The following is a 23,994-nucleotide window of genomic DNA, read 5'->3' on the forward strand; positions in this document are numbered from 1 at the left end:
TCCTAATTTTGGGGAATTTACAGACTGATGTAGTTAACACCTATTATGAGGGAGCTGCAAATTCCATTTTCGACACAAAGTTAAATTCACTTTTTACACTCTGTCCCTCAGCATGTCTTATTCATAAAGCTAGTAACTAATTTAGGATGAACTAGGGTGTGGCACCTTGCACTGGAGCATTAGGCTTTTGTGTGGTACTGTTCTTTGTAACAATAGTCAGAACTGAAGAAATCTTTCATCGGCAGGATAGACACAGATTCATTGCTTGAATCAGTTAATGTGATGATGATAAATATTCAATTAAATTTTATGTTATGGACTAACTGCAGGAGATCAAATCATATTCTCATGCCTTCATTGAATTGGAAGCAAATACATCCTGTTAAAAAAATTTCAAAAATGTTAGGACACAACACCAGGGGAGAAAAAAAAACACGTCACCTGCATTTGATGGAGATACAAAACTGCAGAGTGAATATACAATCTGATAAAGAATCAAGTGATAGAAAAAGAAGTGCATTAAATCTTAATTTTCAATGGAATCAGTTCCCAATTTTCCTGAACAGTGGTGGTTTTCACCCAACCTCACGTTTCCAAAAACAAGCTTTACCCAGTCACTAAAACTTTATTAGCCATTCTTCCTCCCCTTCCTACTCTTTCTTTACACTCCTACTTCCCTTTCACTACACCTTCTGCTGTCACATACTCTTCCACTGATGATATCTCTTCGCACCCTTCTTCTGCCACTCCCACTGTAAGTTACACCAATTCCCTAGTTACTCCCACTTCTACTGGCCATCCCTTACCCATTTTTGCTTTCCAACTGGGGTGGTGGGAACTCCTGGCTTCTGTGCTGCTATTGGTCATCAGTGAATGATGAGATTGAGATGATCAATGCCCAATATCTAATATTGTATGTCTGCAATTGTCCAATGCGCCGTGAATTGGGTGGGTTTTTTTTCCCCCATACAGAGTGGAACGTTTTTTTCTGTCTCTCTGTCACAGCGCTTAACCAAACAGCCTCATCCCAAATAGGAAACACTTCTCCTCAGAATCAGAAGGCCATGCATCTGTTTATCCTGAAACGTTGCGAGGACAGTGACCGCATTGTTCAATAAGCCGTGTTCTATCCTTTTTTCTCTTTAGTATTTTAACTGATTTTCCAATGTCAGTTGAGGTGAGATCAGAGTAACGTCCCTTGCCATCAAAGTAGCATTTGACTCATGTAGCATCATTCACCCTCAGCAAACTGGTTCATGGAAATCAGAGGAACTTCTGTGCTGGTAATTTCCTCAATGAACAATGACACCTTACTCAGAGCTATTGGGAATGACAAATAAACTATGCCCTTGCTAGTGCCTTCCAAAACCATGGATGGATTTGCCTTATTAATAGCATCAAGATGCTTTCTGTTTTCACAGTTTGATCGGACGTCTCAGAAAAGTAAGACCTTGCTGGTTGAGTGTCACCCCAATGAAATCAGAGCATTACAGTAAGGTAACGATTCCGATTATTTTCAACCACTTACTTTCTGAGGACTTGTCGTGCAGTGTCGTTGACACTGAGATCAACATTTTCTCTGTTCAACAGCATCACATCACATTGGCTCAAGGCTGCATCATTCCCCAATTCTACTTCATTCTCCATCTCATTTGCCATGCTCGCCAGATATACGAGGCCCACAAGATGGAATAACTTAGAGATGCCTGTGAGCCTTTGGAACCTGCCACCCAACCCATGTCATGCAATCTGAGTCCATCCCCTCCCCCAAGCCTGTCGTGTATTTACCATCCCTCCTAACCATCCACACTCTAATGCTGAATGTTCTGTACTCAGCAAAGTTCTCAGCTTTATCCCTCTGTGCCCCACTTTAATGAATTTCAGAAACGAAATTTCGTTGAAATCCTCTTCCAACATCTTCTCCTCTGTGTCAATTTCTTTGGGCAAGAGTCCACTCCCCATCTCATAGACCCTTCGCCCAGCTCCAACACTCTCCCTCCCCCTGTATCCATTCCTCTGGCGTTTACTTGAACTCAATATGTTCATGGAGAACGCTCCATGGGAGTTCGGTTGTCTTAAATGCTCTGTATCCCCCTCACCCTATCCAACCTATCACCATCTGAACAGACTGTACGCTGTATGCTTCGATCCAACACTGACTATGTTATTCAGCCTGTGCTGATAATGGTGGTGCTGCTGTAGTCTGGTGGACTCACCTCGACATTTCAGAGGCTGAGTGCCAGCTCTCAGATACCTCCACGTATCACCTGCTGATCCATAACCCTACCCCCATGGCACATCAGGCTATATTATTTACTGAATCTGACCACATTTCATCTGTATATTCCCACTCACTCCCCCACCGCCCCCCCTCCCCGCACCCACTCACCCACACCTAACAGTCCCGAAGATGATGGTCCTCTGATAGCAGAGTTCGCTTTTATCTCCTCCTGAAAATCCACAAACAGATCGGCCCACGCAGACCCATTGCTTCAGCCTGCTTCTCCCATACGTGGACCTAAGTTATACCTTTTCCTTCATGGTGTACGTAGACCATTCCTTGTTCCAGTAGTGTTCAAAGTTTGTGCGAAGATTTGTAGCTCGGGTGCTCGTTGTTGTGGTTCTGTTCGCCGAGCTGGAAGTTTTTTTTGCAAACGTTTCGTCCCCTGTCCGCTGTAGTGGCCGGTCTATTGGGTCCAGGTCGATGTGTTTGTTGATGGAGTTTGTGGATGAGTGCCATGCTTCTAGGACATGACCTAGACCAGCTATCCCTAGTAGCCACACACGCAGACGACAAGCAACATGAATTCGACTGGGACAACACTACCATAATAGGGCAAGCCAAACAAAGAACAGCCAGGGAATTCCTAGAAGCATGGCACTCATCCACAAACTCCATCAACAAACACATCGACCTGGACCCAGTATACCGGCCACTACAGCGGACAGTTGAAACTGACAACCGGAAGCGGCAGGGACAGGCCACTATAAATGCCTGAGGAAACACCACATAAGCGCTTCACAGGAGGCTCCCAAGCACTGAGTATGTCACCTAGACAGGGGACGAAACTTTTGCAACAAAAACTTCCAGCTCGGCGAACAGAACCACAGCATCATTGTATTCCCCATGCAGTTTGCACAGCCACTGCTCCCATTCCGCCCTATCTCCCAGCCAATAGCATGTTCATTCGAACCTGACTCATTAATTCATAAGTCTAAATGAATACGTTCATTGTAATTATCACTTTTAGTGTTGGACTGAAGCCAAAATGCATAGAAAATACGGTTTCCAACAGATAAAACTGCATTTAGGAGTCTGTCAATTTATAGAAATAAATTACTGAAGCATATTCCCTATGCAAGTTCCAAAGTTGCCTTATTAGAGTAGTGAGAGGAACATTCAGAAAAGTCCACATTTCCTGTCAATGTTCAGAGCGATTGTGCCGAATGACAGTCTGTTCGCTAGCGTTTGTTCCCATGGAGGAGAGATCAGCATCGTAACAACATCGTGGTTGTGATTCTTTTTTTGGGGGGAGGGATTTTTGGAGAGATGGTTACAGCATAGTAAACGGACAACAGAGCAGAATCAAGTAGCCTACGAAAAGAAAATATTCTTATTCTCCCTCACAACTGACTTTACGAGAGCAATTGGTGATGGGAAATGTGACCAATAGTCCAGTCCAGATATATTGTGAACTGAATGTGCTGGATTGAAAGTTGGGACTGTTTGCTCTGACTGTGATTGATGTCAATCTCCATGCAATGCAACTGTGTCACTGGAGGGTTTCTCTCTCCTATTAGTAAAAGACTTCATTCAGTGCGCTATCCCACTGTAGTAACAGATGCATAAGCTCCAACAGTAACAGAGATCAACAGCTGCATAGATCTGAATCTGAGAATAACGGACTGGAACATTACAACAACGGAGAGGATGTTTTCCTTGAGTATTTTCAAGATTTCCCCCTCTTGAGGATTTCTACCATATCGGATATCAGCAGTGCTGATGGTTATTCTGGGCGGGGTGGAGGGTGTGCTACTCACCTATTCTCGCTATTGTTGGTGTTCTCTACCTCTGTCCATTCATTAATCCCATAAACAAGTTTGAACTCCGTTGCAATTTCTGATATCTATATTTGTCAGAGAAAGAAACTATTGTCTTCAGTTTCAATTGCAGTCTCCATTCATTACCCATGAATTGCAGATCACTCCCTCACAAACATCTGCGAACAAAACTGTGCACAACCTCGAGATCCCTTTTTGCCCTGAACTTATTTATATCTCCTGTTCTCTCTGTCACTAAACCTGTCCACTCCCAGCTCCTAATATCCCCAATCTCCATCTCTGTGTCAGTGCTGTTGCTGAATAAACCATTGGCTGCACGTTGGTAAAATTCAGACTTAATGTTTCAAGCTCTCTTCTGACCACTTTTCCAAATACAAATATTTCAATCACAAAATTGTTCTTGTCTCGGACGTTACTTCATGATTAGGACAATGTATGAATGTAGGAATGTCGCTGGATGTAATTCAGGAGCAAAGCTTATTAAAGGAAAGAGATTGTTTCAAGTGATTTGTTTCAAGTCCACCACAGCTGATGACAGAACTTAAATAAAAATGATAAGAATTGGAATAAAAGTGAATTTCACGAAAAACAAACATAAAAGCTACATTTTGTCTGAAAACCTTCTTCTTTCACTGATCACCTTCGATAAAGAAATCTAACGTTATTACCCGGTCTGGGTTAATTGTGACTTGAGACCCATGACAATGTTTTTAACTTTATATTGGCTTGTGGAATGGCCTCAGAGTCAGGGCGATTAGTGATGGTCACCAAATGATGCCCTTGGCAGAGATGCCAACATCCCACGAATTAAAAAAATTGAAGGCGAAATCAAGTAAAGGAAGATGCTGAAAATCTGAAATTATAGAAAGAAATGCAAAGAAATGAACAGAAAGTTCTGGGGAACTTTCCTGAACTGAAAGCAGCTGGAAAGGAGTGTGATTAATACCATTGACAGGGAAGTCTGCTTTGAAGGGGAGGAGGAATCAATAGAGAAAGAGAGATATAGTAGAAAAAGAGCAAACAAAAAGAATGATGATCAGCTGGGCTGGAAATAAAATGTGAGATTCATCTCATTTATTTTTCACCGTTCCCATCTTCGTGAATATCATGCCCTTGTAAATACAGGTATGAGTTCAGTTTTCGCCACTTCGCTTTTCGAATGACTTACATTAGCACATTGTTTTGCTAACCAAATGAAATCCGAACAGGATTTTCACTTTTACGAAGAAAGCCGAAAATATTCCCATATAAATTAGTGCTACTGCACTCTACACCATATCAGCTTGCGAACAGTTTCGTAGGAACACTCTACTTACAAATAGTGAAGGAAACCTGTATATATCTAAGATCAAGTTTAAAGCGATTTGATTCCTCTGTCTGTCCTTCCTAAGTGTGACCATCTTCTTATATTCATTAATTATATATGGGTATCTCTGACTGGGGCAGCATTATTCACTTTCCCAGTTGCCCTTGAGAAGACCTTGAGCCACTGCAGTCCACGTGTTTGATCTGATTTTATTTCATTTATTTTAGTCAAATGTACAATGGAAAGGTTTGTTTTTATTGTAGTGCAGGCACATGACCCTAAGCAAGAAAACAGAGATCACAGTGTCTTTGGACAGAGTGAGGCATGTAAGCTTACAGCCTCACAGGAGGTGGGCAAAGTAAGATCAACATTAGCAAGATTAATATTATTTGAAAAGTGAGAGATGTCAATTTGTCAGTCTAATAATGGTAGGGAAGGAAGTGTTCCTGAGCATGCTGGCCCATGTTTTCAAGCCTCTGCGTCTCCTCCCTGTTGGAAGAGGTTGTAGGAGATCATTACTGGTTTGGGAGAGATCTTTGATGTTGCCAGCCTTCCTGCGACAATGACAAGTATAAATGACGGAAGGTGGTCTTCCGTGATGGGCTGGGCTGTGTACACAACCGTCTGTCGTTTCTTATGGTCCTCGGCAGAGCAGTTACAATGTGAGGTCATTGTGCACCCGAATAGAATGCTTTGAGTTGCCAGCATGCAGAGCACTTGGTTTCAAAATAGTTAGATGTAACAATTGGCTGTTAAATGGATACCCACGTTCTGGTTGCTGTTTTGACAACAATTGAAATGTAACTGATACTTTTAAATTATATCCTCTATACCAAAACCTTGTGGAGTGTATTGTATTGCCAACATCGAACCAATGAGCCATCACCTGATTCAAACGAATAGAGAAGCCATCACCATCACAACGAAGGAGAAAGAGACAGAAACAAAGGGAAGGAGAGAGAGAACACAGCGAGGGAAACAGATGGACAGTCAGTCAAAGAGAGAAAGGAAACAAAACAAGGAAACAAACAGTCACATGCGCAGGGAGAAGGGAAGGTAATAGGTTCAGGGAAAGAAACAGAAGACAGAGAAAAGCAAATCACAGGGCAACAGACAGTGTGAGAGAAACCGGTAGAGACAAAGGTCACAGGGAGCTGGGGATAGGGTCAATGGGAGCTGGGGAGAAAGGGAGGAGCTGGGGTGAGGACCGTAGAGACCTGGGCGTGAGCACTGGAGGGAGCTGGGGGTAGAGAGGTGAGGATTTATTTTGTCCTGTGCCAAGATGTCCAGGAAGATCATGGTAAGAATGGATATACTGAACGATGGCTGTAAAACATGTCTGAGAGGCATATAGGTTACGCTGCACAGGGCTTGCGCTGGGCGAGATCAATATGAACAAAATCAGCATTATCTGAGATTAGGGAGTCCATTCATCAGTCTAATAACAGCTAGGAAGAAGCTGTTCATGAGCTTGCTGCTCTGTGTGTTCAAGCGTCTTTTTCATTTAGCCTGATGGAAGAGGTTGTGGGAGATCTTTATAGGCATATGATGGGTCTTTGGCAATGTTAGAACGACGAACATTCCAGTACAGGAACAGGCGATTCGGCGGTCCAAGCCTGCGCAGATCCAAATCCTCTATCTCAACCTGTCTCGTATTTTCTAAAGGTCTGTATCCCTATGCTCCCGGCCCATTCGTGTATCTTTCCCGAAACATCTTAAATGGAGCACCACTGGTCACAGTTCTCCATTTTGAGAAACTCCCTTCCCCTACTACGCTCTGTCCCCTGTTAACAAGCCAATTCTTTATCCATGTGACTAGCACATCCTGGTCACCATGTGACTTCACTTTCTCAATAACCCGACCATGGGAAATCTTATCAAACGTCTCCCTGAAGTCCATGTACATGACATCTCCAGCCCCTCCCTCATCATGCAACTTCGTCACTTCCTCAAATAATTCTATTAAGTTGGTAAGACATAACCTTCCCTGCACTGGCCATGTTGCCTATCACTGATAAGACCATTTTCATCCAAATGAGAATAGGTCCTATCCCTCAGTATCTTCTCTCGCAGCGTCCCTACTCCAGACTTCAGGCTCTCCGGTCTATTATTAATTGGATTATTCACGCTACCCTTCTTAAACAAGGGGATTAGAAACTTTCCGATCCTCTGGGACCTTAAAGGATGTGACAAAGATATCTGTTAAGGCCCCAGATATTTCCTCTCTCTCTTCCCTCAGTAATTTTGGTAGATGTTGGCAGCCTTTCTGCGGCAACGAGCCGTATAAATAGAGTCACTGGTTGGGAGATTGGAGCCCGTCATAGTCTGGGCTGTGAACACAATCTTCTGTAGTTTCTGATGGTCCTGGGCAGAGCGTTGCCGTACCAGGCCATTACGCACCCGGACAGTACGTTCACAATAGTGCATCTGTAGAAGTAGCGCATGAAAAATATCCTGAGCCAAGTGAGGAAGGAGAGACGTTTTTGAACCATCTTGTCTGTCACACCTATTTGAGATGTCCAGGGTAGGTTGCCAGTTATCATCACTCCGATGGACTTTACACTCTGCACTGTCTCGACCGTTGATGTAGATAGGGGCTTGTTCCCCTCCTTTCATTCTAAGCTCAATGACCAGTTCTTTACTTTTGCCGAATTTGCGAGGGAGGTTATTATCATTTCACCATGCCACCAAACCCACTGTCTCCTTTCTGTGTTCAGACTCATCGTTGTTTGATATCACTCCTGCTTTGGTGATGTCATCAGCAAATTTGCAGTTGGCATTGTTTGGAATTTGGCAACAGAGCCACGTGTGTACAGGAGTACAATAGGTGACTGAGGACACAGCCATGTGTGTACAGGGAGTACAGTAGGGGGCTGAGGGACACAGCTGTGTGTGTATCGGAGTATAGTAGGTGGCTGAGGACACAGCCAGGTGTGTACAGCAGTACAGAATGTGGCTGAGGACACAGCCGGGTGTGTACAGGAGTACAGAATGTGGCTGAGGACACAGCCGGGTGTGTACAGGAGTACATTAGGTGGCTGACGACACAGCCGGGTGTACCGGAGTACAGTAAGTGGCTGAGGAACACAGCTGTGTTTGTACAGGGAATACAGTAGGGGGCTGATGACAATGCCGTGTGTGTACAGGGAGTACAGTAAGTGGCTGAGGACACAGCCGTGTGTGTACCGGAGTATAGTAGGTGGCTGAGGACACAGCCGGGTGTGTACAGGGAGTACAATAGGGGGCTGAGGGACACAGCCGTGTGTGTTCAGCAGTACAGAATGTGGCTGAGGACACAGCCGGGTGTGTACAGGAGTACATTAGGTGGCTGACGACACAGCCGGGTGTACCGGAGTACAGTAAGTGGCTGAGGAACACAGCTGTGTTTGTACAGGGAATACAGTAGGGGGCTGATGACAATGCCGTGTGTGTACAGGGAGTACAGTAAGTGGCTGAGGACACAGCCGTGTGTGTACCGGAGTATAGTAGGTGGCTGAGGACACAGCCGGGTGTGTACAGGGAGTACAATAGGGGGCTGAGGGACACAGCCGTGTGTGTAAAGGGAGCACAGTAGGTGGCTGAGGACACAGCCGGGTGTGTACAGGAGTACATTAGGTGGCTGATGACACAGCCGGGTGTGTACAGGGAGTACAGTAGGAGGCTGATGACAATGCCGTGTGTGTACAGGGAGTACAGCAGGGGGCTGATGACAAAGCCGCGTGTGTACAGGGAGTACAGCAGGGGGCTGATGACAAAGCCGTGTGTGTACAGGGAGTACAGCAGGGGGCTGATGACACAGTCGTGTTTGTACAGGGAGTACAGTAGGGGGCAGAGGACACAGTCATGTGTGTACAGGGAGTACAGTATGAGGCTGATGACACAGCCGTGGTGTAGAGGGAGTACAGTTGCAGGCATTGGGCACGGCCGTGGATGTACAGAGAGGACAGTAGGGGACTAAGGACACAGCCGTGGTGTAGAGGGAGTACAGTAGCGGGCATTGGACACAGCCATGGATGTACAGGAAGTACAGTAGGGGGCTGAGGACACAGTCGTGTGTGTGCTGGTAGTAGAGTAGGGAGCTGAGGGACACAGCCGCGTGTGTACAGGGAATTCAGTTAGGGGCTGAGGGCACATCCCTTGGTATACAGGGAGTACAGTCGGGGGTGAGGGTACAGCCATGGGTGAACAGGGAATACAGTAGGGAGATAAGGGCACAACCATCGGTGTACAGGGAGGGGACTGAGAAAACAGTCGTGGTGTAGAGGGAGTACAGTAGCGGACATTGGACACAGCCATCGATGTACAGGGAGTACAGTAGGGGCTGAGGGCACAGCCGTGTATGTGCAGGGAGTACAGTAGGAGGCTGAGGACACAGTCGTGGTGTAGAGGGAGTACAGTAGCGGGCATTGGACACAGGCGTGGATATACAGGGAGTACAGTAGGGGGCTGAGAACACAGCCCAGTGTGTACAGGGGGTGCAGTTGGAGGCTGAGGACACATCTCTTGGTATACAGGGAGTACAGTCGGGTGTGAGGATAGAGCCATGGGTGAACACGGAATACAGTAGGGGGATGAGGGTACAGCCATCGGTGTACAGGGATTACAGCAGGGGGCTCAGGGTACAGCCGTGTGTGCACAGGGAGTACAGTAGGGGACTGCAGACACAGCCATATGTGTACAGGGAGTACAGTAGGGAGCAGAGGACACAACTATGTGTGTACAGGGAGTACAGTATGGGGCTGAGGACACAGTCGTGTGTGTACAGGGAGTACAATATGGGGCTGAGGACACAGTCATGTGTGTACAGCGAGTACAGTAGGGAGATGAGGACACAGCCTTTGGTATACAGGCAGTATAGTAGGGGGCTGAGACAAAGCCGTGGTGTAGAGGGAGTACAGTACCGGACATTGGACACAGCCGTGGATGTACAGGGAGTACAGTAAGGAGCTGAGGGACACAGCTGTGTGTGTACAGGAAGTACAGTTGGGAGCTGAGGGCACATCTCTTGGTACACAGGGAGTACAGTCGGGGGTAAGGATACAGCCATGGATGAACACGGAATATAGTAGGGGGATGAGGGCACAGCCATTGGTGTACAGGGATTACAGTAGGGGGCTGAGGGCACAGCCATATGTGTACAGGGAGTAAAGTAGGGGACTGCAAACACAGCCATATGTGTACAGGGAGTACAGTAGGGAGCAGAGGACACAGCCGTGTGTGCAGGGAGTACAGTAGGGGGCTGAGGACACAGTCATGTGTGTACAGGGAGTACAGTAGGGGGCTGAGGGCACAGCCGCATGTGTACAGGGAGTACAGTAGGGGGCTGAGGGTGCAGCTGTGTGAGTACAGGAAGTACAGTAGGGGGCTGAGGGACATAGCCGTGTGTGTACAGGAAGTACAGTAGGGGACTGAGGACACATCCTCTAGGAGCTCCAGTGTTGAGTGTTATTGTGACGGAGGTGCAGATACCGACCTTCACTAATTCGGGTCTGTTGGTCAGAAACCGGGAGACCCAGTTGCAGAGGGTGGAGTCACGACTAAGGTCACGGAATTTTGAGATCGGTCTGGAGGGGACAATGATGTTTAAGGTGGAGCTGTCGTCAATGAGCAGGAGTCTGGCGTAGGTATCTTTGTTATCCAGATGTCCTAGGGATGAGTGCAGGGCTCGGGATACGACATCTGTTGTGGACCCGTTACATCAGTCGGCATATTATAGGGGATCAAGTCAGGTTGGGAGATTGGAGTTCATATGCGCCATAACCAGCCTTTCAAATCACTCCATGTTTATTGAGGTTAGAGCCACTGGGCAGTAATCATTAAGTCATTAAAACATGAGCTTTCTCACTTACAAGGTTGATGTCGGTCTTCTTGAAGCAGTTTGGACTTCAGCTTGTGGGAGGGCAAGGCTGAAATTGTATATGAATACCTCTGCGAGTTTGTCCTCACAGGATCTGAGAGCTCAGCCGGGAACACTGTCCAGGCCCGTCGCTTTCCTTGATTTGACCTGTAGGAAGGCTGATCATGCCTGCAGCGTTGACAGCGGGCACAGGTACATCCGAGGCTGTCGGGACGGGTTTCAGACTGGCAGTCACACAGTTATTCATCATAGACATCCCCTCGCCGACCTCTCTCCCTCCATCGTTATCAATACACAGTGACATGGTTGGTGTGAGCACCACTCAGTTAATGTTGAGACGGAGTGACATCAATAGACTGGGATTGTGCGCCATAATTAGATTAGATTAGATTAGATTAGATTAGATTAGATTAGATTACAGTGTGGAAACAGGCCCTTCGGCCCAACAAGTCCACACCGACCCGCCGAAGCGAAACCCACCCATACCCCTACATTTAACCCTTACCTAACACTACGGGCAATTTAGTATGGCCAATTCACCTAACCTGCACAACAAAAGGAGAGTATGGTGTGCTTCTACTGAGAGTCAATGGTGCAGGGAGTGAAGACTTTATAGGTATAATTCAAGTCAAGCCACTGCTTCAACCTGAATGGAGTCAAACACCTTGACTGTTGTGCCTTGTAGATGGTGGACGGTCCTAAGGGAGCCAGGAAGTGTATTACATATGAACAAACTGAACAAAGGACTTGAGGGCAGTTTTGCTAAGTTTGCAGAGGATATTGAGGAATCGGGGAAGCTGCAGAAAGGCTTGAACAGTTTAGGACTGTGGGAAAACACATGGCTGATGGAACACAATATGGGGACGTGTGAGAATATGCACTTTGGTAGGCGGAATAGAGGAGACACTATGTTCTAATAGGATCCATTAAATCTGAAGCACAAAAGTATTTTGAAGCAACTCGTCCTCTCTTATGGTTATCGTGCATGTTCAGTTGGCAGTTAGGAAAGCAAAAGTAATGTTCGCATTCATTTCAAGAGAGCAAGAATGCAAGACGGGATACAAACTGTTGAGAATGTAATGGGCTATGGACAGACAGCATTTGGCTAATTGTGAGCTGTTTTGGATACTATTTCTGGAGAAAGATCTGCTGGTGTTGGAGGTGATCCATCCTGGGTATGACGGCTTGTTATATGAGCGGCAGTGTGTACTCCATGGAATTTAGAAGAATTGTGGGGGTTTGGGGGGTCTGATTGAAACTAATGGATTACTGCAAAGTTGATACAGTCACTATGTAGAAGATATTTCCACTTTTCTTACAGACAATGACAAAATGGCACAGTATCAGAGTGAAGGAATGGGCTGAATGGCCTAAATCTATTGCTATATCTCATGCCGTTTAGGTCACAGGATCGATTATTCAGTATAGACTTGTAAGTCTCTGACCTGCTCTTGTAACCCTTGTATTTGTATGTTGATTTGACTTCACGTTCTGGACAATGGTAACCCGTGTGATATGAACGGTGGTAAGATTCAGTGTCAACCAGTATTCCATCAATATTTTGAATATGAGTTGCTATCAGTGAGTCTCATCTAGCGGGAGTACATTCTCTCTACGATGAGTGTCATTTTCTGTCTGGTACTTCCGAAGGATTGATCCTGTTTTGCCAGTATTGTTGATTTAAACAAAGCAGGTGCAATTTATCACAGCACTCAGCCACAATATGCCATCGAATACTGAACACACATCTAATAACAGAAAAGTCTAAAATGTTTCATCTTAGAAACACTGCTTTCCTGTTCATGTTCAAATCAGATAACCTGTCCCATCGAGAATCTGAACTTGGAACTAATTTAAAAAAAAAAGATTTTATTGGATGTGGGCATCGCTGGATGTGCCCAGCATTTCTTGCCCGTCCGCAGTTGCCCTTGAGAAGTTGGTGCTGAGCTGCCTTCTCGAACTGCTGCAAACTACCTGCTGTGCGGTGACCCACTATTGATTAAAGAGGGAATTCCAGGGTTTTCACGCAGCAACAGTGAAGGAAAGGCGATATATTTCCAAATCAGGATGTTGACTGGTTTGGAGGGGAATGTAAAGGTGGTGAGGTTCCCAAAAGTCTACTGCCCTTGATGGAAGTGTTTGTGAGATTGGAAGAGGCTGTCTGAGGATCTTTGGGGAATTTCTCCATTGTGTCTTGTAGATAGTGCACACTGCTGCTCCTGAGTGACCATGGTGAAGGGAGTGAATGCTTGTGGATGTGGTGAAAATCAAATGGGCTGTTTTGTCCTGGATTGTGTCAAGCTTCTTTACTGTTGTTGGGGCTGCACTCATTCAGGCAAGTGAGGATATTCCATTTCATTCCTGACTTGTGCCTTGTAGATGATGGACAGGGTTTGGGTAGTCAGGAGGTGAGTTTCTCGTGCAGTATTCCTAGTCTCTGATCTGCTGTTATATTCATTTGGCGAGTCCAGTTGAGTTTCTGGTCAATGATACGCCCAGGATATTGATAGTGGGGGTGTTTAGTGATGATGCTGCTGCTGAATACAAAGTGGTTATATTGTTTCTTATTGATGACAGTCATTGTCTGAATTTATGTGGCGCAAATGTTATTTGCCTCTTGCCAGCCCAAGCCTGGATATTGTCCAGATTTTGATTCTTTGGGCATGGACTGCTTCCGTATCTGAACATTGTGCAGTCATCATCGAATATCCCCACTTCTGACCTTATGATGGAAGGAAGGTCATTGATGAAGCAGCTGAAGATGTTTGGACCTATGGCATTATCCTAATGGACTACTGCAGAGATGTTCTGGATCTGAGATGACTGACCTCCAGCAACAATGACCATTTTCCTATCTGCCAGGTATGACTCCAATAATGGAGTGTTGGCCCGCGATACCGTTTGTGCTTGGGGTCACTGGTGTCACATCTGGCAGAATGCAGCCTTGATGTCAAGGGCTGGAATTCAGTTCCTTTTTCTATGTGTGAACCAAGGCTGTGACGAGGTCAGGAGCTGAGTGACCCTGGCAAAACCCAAACTAGGCGTCACTGAGCAGTTTTTCCCCATTGTCGGTTTGTAAACATACTGAAACAGGTTGGCTAGGGGAGCAGGATGTTCTGGAGTACAAGTCTTCAGGGCTATTGCCGGCATGATATCAGGGCCCATAGCCTTTGCAATATCCAGTGCCTACAACCGTTTCTCGATATCAGTTAATCGAATTTGCTGAAGACTGGTATCTGTAATGATGTGGACCACGGGAGGAGGCCGGAATGGATCATCCACTCCAAACTTCTGACTGAAGTTTGCAACGAAAGCTTCAGCCTTATATTTTGCACTGATGTGCTGGGCTCTTCAATCATTGAGGTTGGGGATATTTGTGGAGCCTCCTACTCTGGTGAGTTGTTTAATCGTCCGCCACCATTTATGAACGGATTAATTCTGATGCATTGGTTCTGTGATCGCGAAGCTCTGTCTGTCCCTTGCTGTTTATGCTATCTGGCACGCAAGTATTTCTGTTTGGAAGGTTCAGCAGATGAACATTTTATCTTTATATATTCCTGGTTCTGCTCTGAGCATGCCCTCCTGCATTCTCCATTGATCCAGGAGGTTTGATGTTATTGGTTGAGTGGGGGACATGCTGGGCCGTGATATTACAGATTGTGCTGGAGTAGAGTTCTGCTGCTATTGATGCTCCACAGTGTCTTATGGACGCTCAATCTTGAGTAGCTGGATCTGCTAAAAGCCTGTGCCATTTAGCATGGTGATAGTGTCACACAACATCCTGAGAATAGACTTTATGGAGACAATAGACTTTGTCTCCACAAGGAGAGAGTGGTGGTCACTTTTACCGATCCTGTCATGGACAGATACATCTGTTGGTAGATTGGTAAGGATGAGGTCAGGTTTTTTTTTACCCTCTCGTTCATTCCCTCATCACCTTCTGCAGACCCAATCTAGTAGCTATGTCCTGAGGAGCCGACCAGCATGATCAGTAGTACTGCTGCCAAACCACTCTTGACAGTCGGCTTTGAAATCCCCCAGCCAAAATACACTTTGTCCCTTTGCGACAGTTAATGCTTTCTCCAAATGTTGTTTAACATGGTGGAGGACTGATTCAGCTAAGGAACGACGTTACGTGGAAATCAATAAGAGACTCCTTTTTTCCATGTTTAATTATTTTATTTCCGTAAGGTATGATTCCGTGAGTATGGCTATGTCAGGCTGTTGCTTAACTAGTCTGTAAGGCAGTTGTTCCAATGTTGGCACCAGACCTCAGATGTTAGTAAGGAAGACTTTGCAGGTTCTACAGTGATGTTTCTAATGTTGACTTTTCCGATGCCCATTTCGATGCCAGGTGGTCCATCCGGTTTCATTTGTGAAAAACTTTGTTGCGATTGGTACAACTGAATGACTCATTAGACCGTTTCAGAGAGCGATTGGGAGTCAATGACATTGCTTTAGGTCTAGAGTTGCATGTCAACCAGACCAGGTGAGGATGGAAGATTCCTTCATTGCAGGATATTGGTGAACCAGATGGATTTGTCTGACAATCGACAATGATTTCAATCAGTAGATTCTTAATTGCAGGGATATTTTTACATTATTGAATTGAATTTCCACCATCTGCAGTGGCGGGATTCAACCGGGATCCCCAGAACAGGAGCTGATTTTTCTGGATTGATAATCTATTGGTAATACAATGAGGAGAAAGTGAGGACTGCAGATGCTGGAGATCAGAGCTGAAAATGTGTTGCTGGAGAAGCGCAGCAGGTCAGGCAGCATCCAAGGAATAGGACAATCGACGATTCTTGAAGAAGGGTTTATGCCCGAAACGTCGATTCTCCTGTTCCTTGGATGCCTGCCTGACCTGCTGCGCTTTTCTGGTAATACAATGAGACCTACTTGGAACCACATGTTGTACTCAACTGCCATTTCTTGTGTTATCCTGCTTTTCATTCATTGCTTATGTTATTCTGGAATCTCATCCTTCATAAAATCCTGATTGAAATACACACTCATGAACGCCTTCTCAACTACTCGGACTTCATTCAGTCTGTTTTGTTTGAACAGACATTTCAAGGCAGCTGTACACCAGAGAGGAGCAGGAAAAGATAACGGGTAGTTGTGCACTGTACCTTTCACCGGACCAGCAGGTCTGTCCAGGAAGTATTTATTGTGGGTCAGAGAACCTCAATTATTATGGCGTGGATGGAGGCCATACAGCCCATCGTGGAGTCACAAGCTCTCCAACTGCACAATCGGAGAGAGAGAGATTGTTTGAAGAGAGATTGTGTGAGAGAGAAATAAACAGAGAGAAAGCAAGTGAAGGGAGATAAACTGAGAGAGGATAGAAGGGGGAGCGACAGACTGAGTGCAAGAGGAAGAGGTGTTAGATGAGAGTGAAGTTAGATAGATCAGAAGACTGCATTACGGTAGATAACTATGGAGAGACAGAAGTTAGAAGCTTTATTTAGAAATTCCTCTGGACGGCAAGCCCTTTGCCTGGGCACCATACACTGTGAGCACTGTGCTGATACTGGCTGTCATCCCAAATTATTTATTTCCCACAATATCACAGAGCTGGGTTACTGACAGCTAAACAGAACCCATTAGGTCAATAGATTGGTTCCATGGAGAAGGCAAGTTGTTTTTAAATAGACTGTGCTAAGAGCAGCAGGAAACGATAACCACCACCCCACCTCCATGAACCCCCCCCCCCCCCCCCCCACACCCCCTGCCTGCCCACACCGATGTTGTATGAGAGACTAGGCCAGATAATCTCGGTGAGAGGATTCACTGACAGAGGTGAAATCACGATCTTAGCTGTGGGTCAAATAATGATTGATAAAGTTTGCATACCACTTTCCAAGTTATATAATTCACATTTCAATTTATATAGCTCAATATCAGGAGTGTATTTTAACAACCTTATCTCTTTGTATTTTGCATATGTTGGTGGGTGCAGAAAATCATTTTGTTTCTGTGTTTTATATTGCATAAACGCATTTCATTAATATTGTGTCTGCTAATTCCTCATTGTAGATGTATTCTTGAATCTGTTCTTCATCGGAGTTACAAAGAGTAACATTCCAATTCTGATAACTGGGGAACATCACTGTCCCTCCAACCAGTCTAATCAACCATGTCCTCCAGTCTTCTCCGTCTTCTGTCTTTTCCCCAATATCAGAATCACAATGTAATTGAAGACCATTCAATGACACTTCATGACAGTTCCTTAACATCGATAACATCGTTAAAAATCACACAACACCTGATGAAGGAGCGTCGCTCCGAAAGCTAGTGAGCTTCCAATTAAACCTGTTGGACTATAACCTGGTGTTGTGTGATATTTAACTTTGTACACGCCAGTCCAACACCGGAATCTCCAAATCATGACTACTATCGATAACATCAACACCATGACTCACAGCTGCCCTCTCTGAACCTGCAATAACAACTGAACTGTGTTTGCCATGTGCAATTCTCTGTTAACGTATCCATGCCGTTTGTTTGTTGAAGCCCAAGTTTTTTTGGCATATTTTGCTATCATATCATGGATGATAGATGTTTTCTCAATGTTTTACAGATACTGCAATGACTGGTCAGTAGTTACAGGATTCATTTCCGTATTTATGGACAGAGAAGCATGTTTATGTTCCGTTAAACTTTTGGCATTACTTCCATATCCAAGGCTGACTGAATGATTACACACAATCAATCTGCCATCTTCAACATCCATTCCTTCAGTCACACTCGCATATAAAAACCCAGAATGCATAAATATTCAACGTTATTTTGAATGTTCATAAAGTAGCTTTGAATTCAAAGGGGGTAACTGGAGCTATTTGTTCAGCGTTTGTAATTATGTCAGTCTCCATGGATCGTATGCGTCCCTAGAGAGTTTCTCTCTGCTATCAATAAGGGAATGCTTTCAGTGATTTATCCCATAGAGAGCGGGAGCATGTCCAACAGCAATAAGAGGGATCAGCAGCTTCAGAGAGAAAGGCACGAGAAATGGAAATCTGGGAACATTAGACTGGAATATTCCAACAATGGATCAGAAACTGGGAACATTAGGCTAGAATATTCCAACACTGGATCAGAATCTGGGAACATTAGACTGCAATGTTCCAACAATGGATAGGAGATTATCTTCTGGTCTTTACTGGCTTTCCCAGCCTTGGATTTCATTGGCATCGCGGATTGAAGATGTACTGATGGTTATTCAAGCTGGTGACTATCCTATCCTTGCTATAGTTGGTGTTCCTGGTAAGTCACTCTGTCTGTTTAGTGAAATGGTCTGAACTGATTCGATGCTCATGATATGCAGATTTTGTAAAGGTGCAAGCCGACGTTTTCAGCTCCAATCAAATTTTCATTCCTTATAAATTATAACTAGCAAACTATTATTTACAAATTACTCACCAACACGCGAGGGTAAAACACACTGTTCTCTACCTCTTTGATTCGTTTTCTCCTGCAAAGTGTACATCTCCATATCCTCCCCACATACCAAACCTGTCCGGTACCACCATTTCGACATCCCAGTCTCCTCCTCATCCTCATTTCAATTCCTGAATAAACCATCGTTTGTTCCTTTGTTAATTCCAGATACATCTGTTTCAAGTCCCTTCTAACCACGTGTCCATTACAAAATAATTGCACTTGAGATGTTTAACTTGTTCTTTGCACAAAATCTGAAAGACGGGCAGACGGTGTATGGTGGTCACGCCATTGGCTCGTATTCTAGAACCACAGAATGAAAATCTGTTGATATCGGCTTGCCTTAAGCCCATTAGAGAAGGCAGTGGGTCATCCTTCTCTGGTCAAGTCTCTGTTTAACTGCAAACCGCGGCCATTTGTTTTACTATTTATTGTCCTGTGGAACAGCTGAAATAGCCACTCAGTTCAAGATCGGCATAACATGCTGGCCTGACCATGGCTGCACACATCCCGTGAAGGCAGAACAAAAGGAAAGGTAGCTCCCTTCCTCGGCATGAATCCCATATTCTTGCGACTCATTTCCATTCAGGTAGGTAGCCATTCACTGTTTTAGATGTATTCTTTCTGATTGAGTCTCTTCCAAGTCTGAGTGATGTCCATCTCCATGGGCACCTCTCGTGCTGGCTTTATTGATGCTGACCTACAGATATAAGGATGTTTTTAAATTCTACATCAGTGGCAGTGCATTGTAAATGAATTGTATCCTGTGTCACACGAAAGAAATGGAGCCAGCTAAGTGAGGGAAAGGAATTATTGTGATCAAACCTGAGAGTATTGTTGAGGCAGTATTTGGGGTATTGTGGACAGATTTCCTTTCCTTTATATGGAGTGATCTCCTTACCATAGAGAGAGTGAAGAGGGGTTCCACCAGATTAATCCCTAGGATGATGGCACCATGAGGAGTGAATGAAGGTTGATCTGTAGCGCTGTGAGAGAATAAGACATGATTGCATTGAACCCTGAGAGGGATGGACAATCACTCCTTATATTCGAAACAGACAATGGGAAGGTGATAAATTTCATGACTGCTATTTCACTCAGGATGCATGATTATGGATAGTTTAAATGCCTGGGCAGACGTTACACCCACCCACCCCAACCCCAACTCCCCATTGAGAGAGACGGAGAGTTCTAAGTTATGAATAAACTCTCCCCACATTAATACAGTGCAGTTGGTGTGTGATCCTGCACTGAATGTCATATTATCCACCACCCTGACAGCAGCCACAACACCTTCATTCTAAAACAGTTACCCATTCCCAATAGCTTCTGACCTTCATGAAGAACATGAATCTATCTTCTCGGAGATGCAAGGTACTTCCTTAAGATTTAGACCAAAAGCCTATGAGACATTGGAGCATTAATTAGGACAGTTAGTCCATGGGGTCTGCTCCGTCATTCACTCATCTTTGATAGATTTCTCAAACCCATTCTCCGACCTTCTCCCCATAACCCTTCATCCCCTGGATAATCAAAAACTATCTATCTCCGTCTCAAATATACTCAATGACCTACCCCCACAGCCTTCTGTGGCAATAAATTTCAAAGATTCACCATTCTATGGTTAAATAACTTTCTCTTATCACTGTTCTAAAAAGTGTTCCCTTTCATCTAGGGCTGTGACCTCAGATTCTAATCCAAAGGAAACATATTATCAACATCCACTCTCTCCAGGTCGTTCAATATTCTGTCTATTACAAATACATTCCCTCTTATCCTTTCAAACTTTATCAAGTATAGACCAAGAGTACTCAAATATTCCTCATGCAATAAGCTTTTCATTCCTATGACCATTCTCGTGAAAATATTCTGAACACGCTCCAGGACCAGTATATCCTTCCTGAGGTATGGAGCTCAAAAATGAGCACAATGTTCCAAATGTGGTCTGACCAGAGCCGTATACAGTTAGTTCTTATATTCAATTCTTCTTGTCGTAAATGCTCCCAATCATAATTGCAATTGCCCTCCTAACTACTGCCTCAACCTGCAAGCTGACCTTGAGAGAACGCTGCACTAGAACTCCCAAGTCCCTTTGCACTTCAGATTTCTGAATTTTCTCGCCATTTAGAAAATAGACCATGCCTATATTCTTCGTGTCAAAGTTCATGACCTCACACTTTCCAACTTGGAATGCATCTGACTATCTCTTTACCTGTCCAAATCCTTGTTCAGCCTCTCCGCTGCGTCAATACGACCTGCCCATCTGCCTGTCTTTGTATCGTCTGCAAACCTAGCCAGAGTGCCCTCAATGCCCTCATCTAGATTGTTAATGTAACAAGTAAAAAGCTATGATTCAATCACTGGGCATTCTGGATCACCACTTGTCCCCGGCTGCCATCCTGAGAAGTACTCTTTTATCCCCACTCTCTGCTTTCTGCCAGACAGACAAGCTTCTATCCATGCCACCACCTTGCCTCTAACACCCCGGCTCAGTAATCTCCTGTGTGACGCCTTGTCAAAAGGCCTTCTTGAATTCCAGGTGGATAACATCCATTGGCTGTGCTTGTTCGAGCCTGCTCATTTCCTCTTCAAAGAACTCCAATAGATTTGTCAGGCATTAACTTCCCTTGATGAAATCATGCCGACTTTGCCCTATTTTACCAAACACTTTCACGTATTCAGAAATCTCATCTTTCACAATGGATTCAGGATCTTACCCACGACAGAGGTTAAACTATTCATGATGGGTTTATTTTTTGTCTTTTTCCTTATTCCCTTGCTAAAAAGGGGTGTCACGTTAGTGGGTTTCCAGTGCTCAAGGATCGTTCTCTACTCTAGTGATTGCTCTCCACGATTGCCTCCACTCCCTCTTCAACTATCTCCCGTATAATACTGGGATGTAGTCCATCTGATCAAGGTTATTTAACATCTTCGGTCCATTACATTTTTTTCTAACATGTTCTCCATGGTGGGGGTCATCATCCACCTCCAAACAGACCCCAGCACCAAGGATATATTTCCCTCCCCTCCCCTATCAGCTTTCCGTAGAGACCACTCCCTCCGCGACTCCCTTGTCAGATCCACACCCCCCACCGACCCAACCACCACTCCCGGCACCTTCCCTTGCAACCGCAGGAGGTGCAACACTTGCGCCCACACCTCCCCCCTCACTTCTCTCCAAGGCCCCAAGGGAAACTTCCATATCCGCCACAGATTCACCTGCACCTCCACCCACATCATCTACTGCATCCGCTGCAGCCGGTGTGGCCTCCTCTATATTGGGGAGACAGGCCGCCTACTTGCGGAGCGATTCAGAGAGCACCTCTGGGCCACCCGGACGAACCAACCCAACCAACCTGTGGCACAGCATTTCAACTCCCCCTCCCACTCCACCGAGGATATGCAGGTCATTGGACTCATCCACCGCCAAACCACAACAACCCGACGGTCGGAGGAGGAGCGTCTTATCTTCCGACTGGGAACCCTCCAACCGCAGGGGATGAACTTGGACTTCACCAGTTTCTTCATCCCCCCTCCCCCCACCTTGTCTCAGCCGGATCCCTCCAGCCCGGCACCGCCTTCCTGACCTGCAGTCTTCTTCTTGACCTCTCCGCCTCCATCCTACTCCGACCTATCACCCTCACCTTGACCTCTTTCCACCTATCACATTTCCAACTCCCCTCCTCCAAGTCCCTCCTCCCTACCTTTTATCTTCTCCTGCTGAACACTCTCTGCTCATTCCTGAAGAAGGGCTTGTGCCCGAAACGTCGAATCTCCTGTTCCCTGGATGCTGCCTGACCTGCTGTGCTGTTCCAGCAATAAAGTTTCAACTTTGATCTCCAGCATCTGCAGACCTCACTTTCTCCTCGTCATCATACTCAGCTCTGGCCCCTCAGTCTCTTGAATGTTTAAGGTATTACTTGTGCCTTCCACCATGAAAGTTGATGCAAAGTAATTATTCAGTTCCTTGGCCATTTTCTCGTTCCCCACTGCTATCTCTCCAGTATCCTTTCCCAGCAGTCCAATGTTCACTTTTGCCGCTCTTTTGCACTTTTCATATCGAAAGAAACTGTTATAGTCTTCCTTTACATTACTGGCTAGCTTACCCCCATATTTAATAATTTCCCTCCTTATTTTATTTTGTTTGCCCTCTGTTTTGTCTTTGTAATCTTTCCAATCCTCAGGTTTCTCATTGCGCTTTATCCCATTATATCATTTCTCTTTTGCTTTTATGCTATACCGTCCTCCCTATTCAGGCCTCTTTTTCCTTAGGACAAATCTCTGCTGTATCCTGAATTACTCCAAAAATCTTTTACCATTGCCGCTGTACTGTCTTTCCTGCTGGGCCCGTCTCCCAGTCAATTCTACACAGCTCTTCACTCTTGTCTGTGTAATTCCCTTTATTCAGCTGTAATACCATTACTTCTGATTCGAACTTCTCCATCTGAAATTGCAGAGTAAATTCAATCATATTATGATCACAGTCAGGTTAAGCTCCCCTCATCTAGTCTGCCTGCACAAGCTGCTCCAAAAAGCCATCTCGTAAACATTCCACAAATTCACTTTCTTGCCAACCACTATCAATCTGAATTCCCAGTCCATCTGAAAAGTAAAATCCCACATGACCACTGTAACTTTGCCTTTCCTACTGATCTTTCTAGATCCTGGTGTATCTTACACCCCAGCTCCCTGTATATAACACCAACTGCATTTTGTCACCTTTTTGATTCCTCAATTCTACCGACACAGATTCTAACTTATTTCATTTCTCATTATTGATTATTGATTCAATTCCATTCTTAATACTGAGACAACTCTATCTGTCTGCCCAACTGCCTATCTTTTCGACAGGATGAATATCCTTGAATATTCAGCTCCCAATCCTGATCCTCTTATAGCGATGTCAAATAATGCCCACTATGGATGAGTCACAAGCTCATTTACCTTATTCCATATACTGAATGCATTCTGATATAATAGTTCAGTCCTGTATTACCCGTCGTTCTTCTCATTGTCATTTGTTTGTCCAGCCGTTGGTACCTACACGGACCCTGACCAATCGATCATTCCCCTCCCGCTCCAAGTTCTGCAACCCAAATGATATATCCCAAACCCAAGCACCATGTAGGCAACACAACCTTCAGGACTCTTAATCCCGATCACGGAGAGCAGTATCTATGTTTTTTAACTATACTATCCCAAATTATCGATCATTGGGCAGCATGGTGACACAGCAATGCTGCCTCACAGTGCGCGGGACTTGGGTTCATTTCCAATCTCTGGGCCCTGTCTGTGTGGACTTTGTACATTCTTCCTGTGTCTGGAT

This window comes from Chiloscyllium plagiosum, unplaced genomic scaffold (genome assembly GCF_037043375.1).
Source record: "Chiloscyllium plagiosum isolate Xiang-an unplaced genomic scaffold, Cpla_swu_hap1 HiC_scaffold_46, whole genome shotgun sequence".
NCBI classification, from domain to species: Eukaryota; Metazoa; Chordata; class Chondrichthyes; order Orectolobiformes; family Hemiscylliidae; genus Chiloscyllium; species Chiloscyllium plagiosum.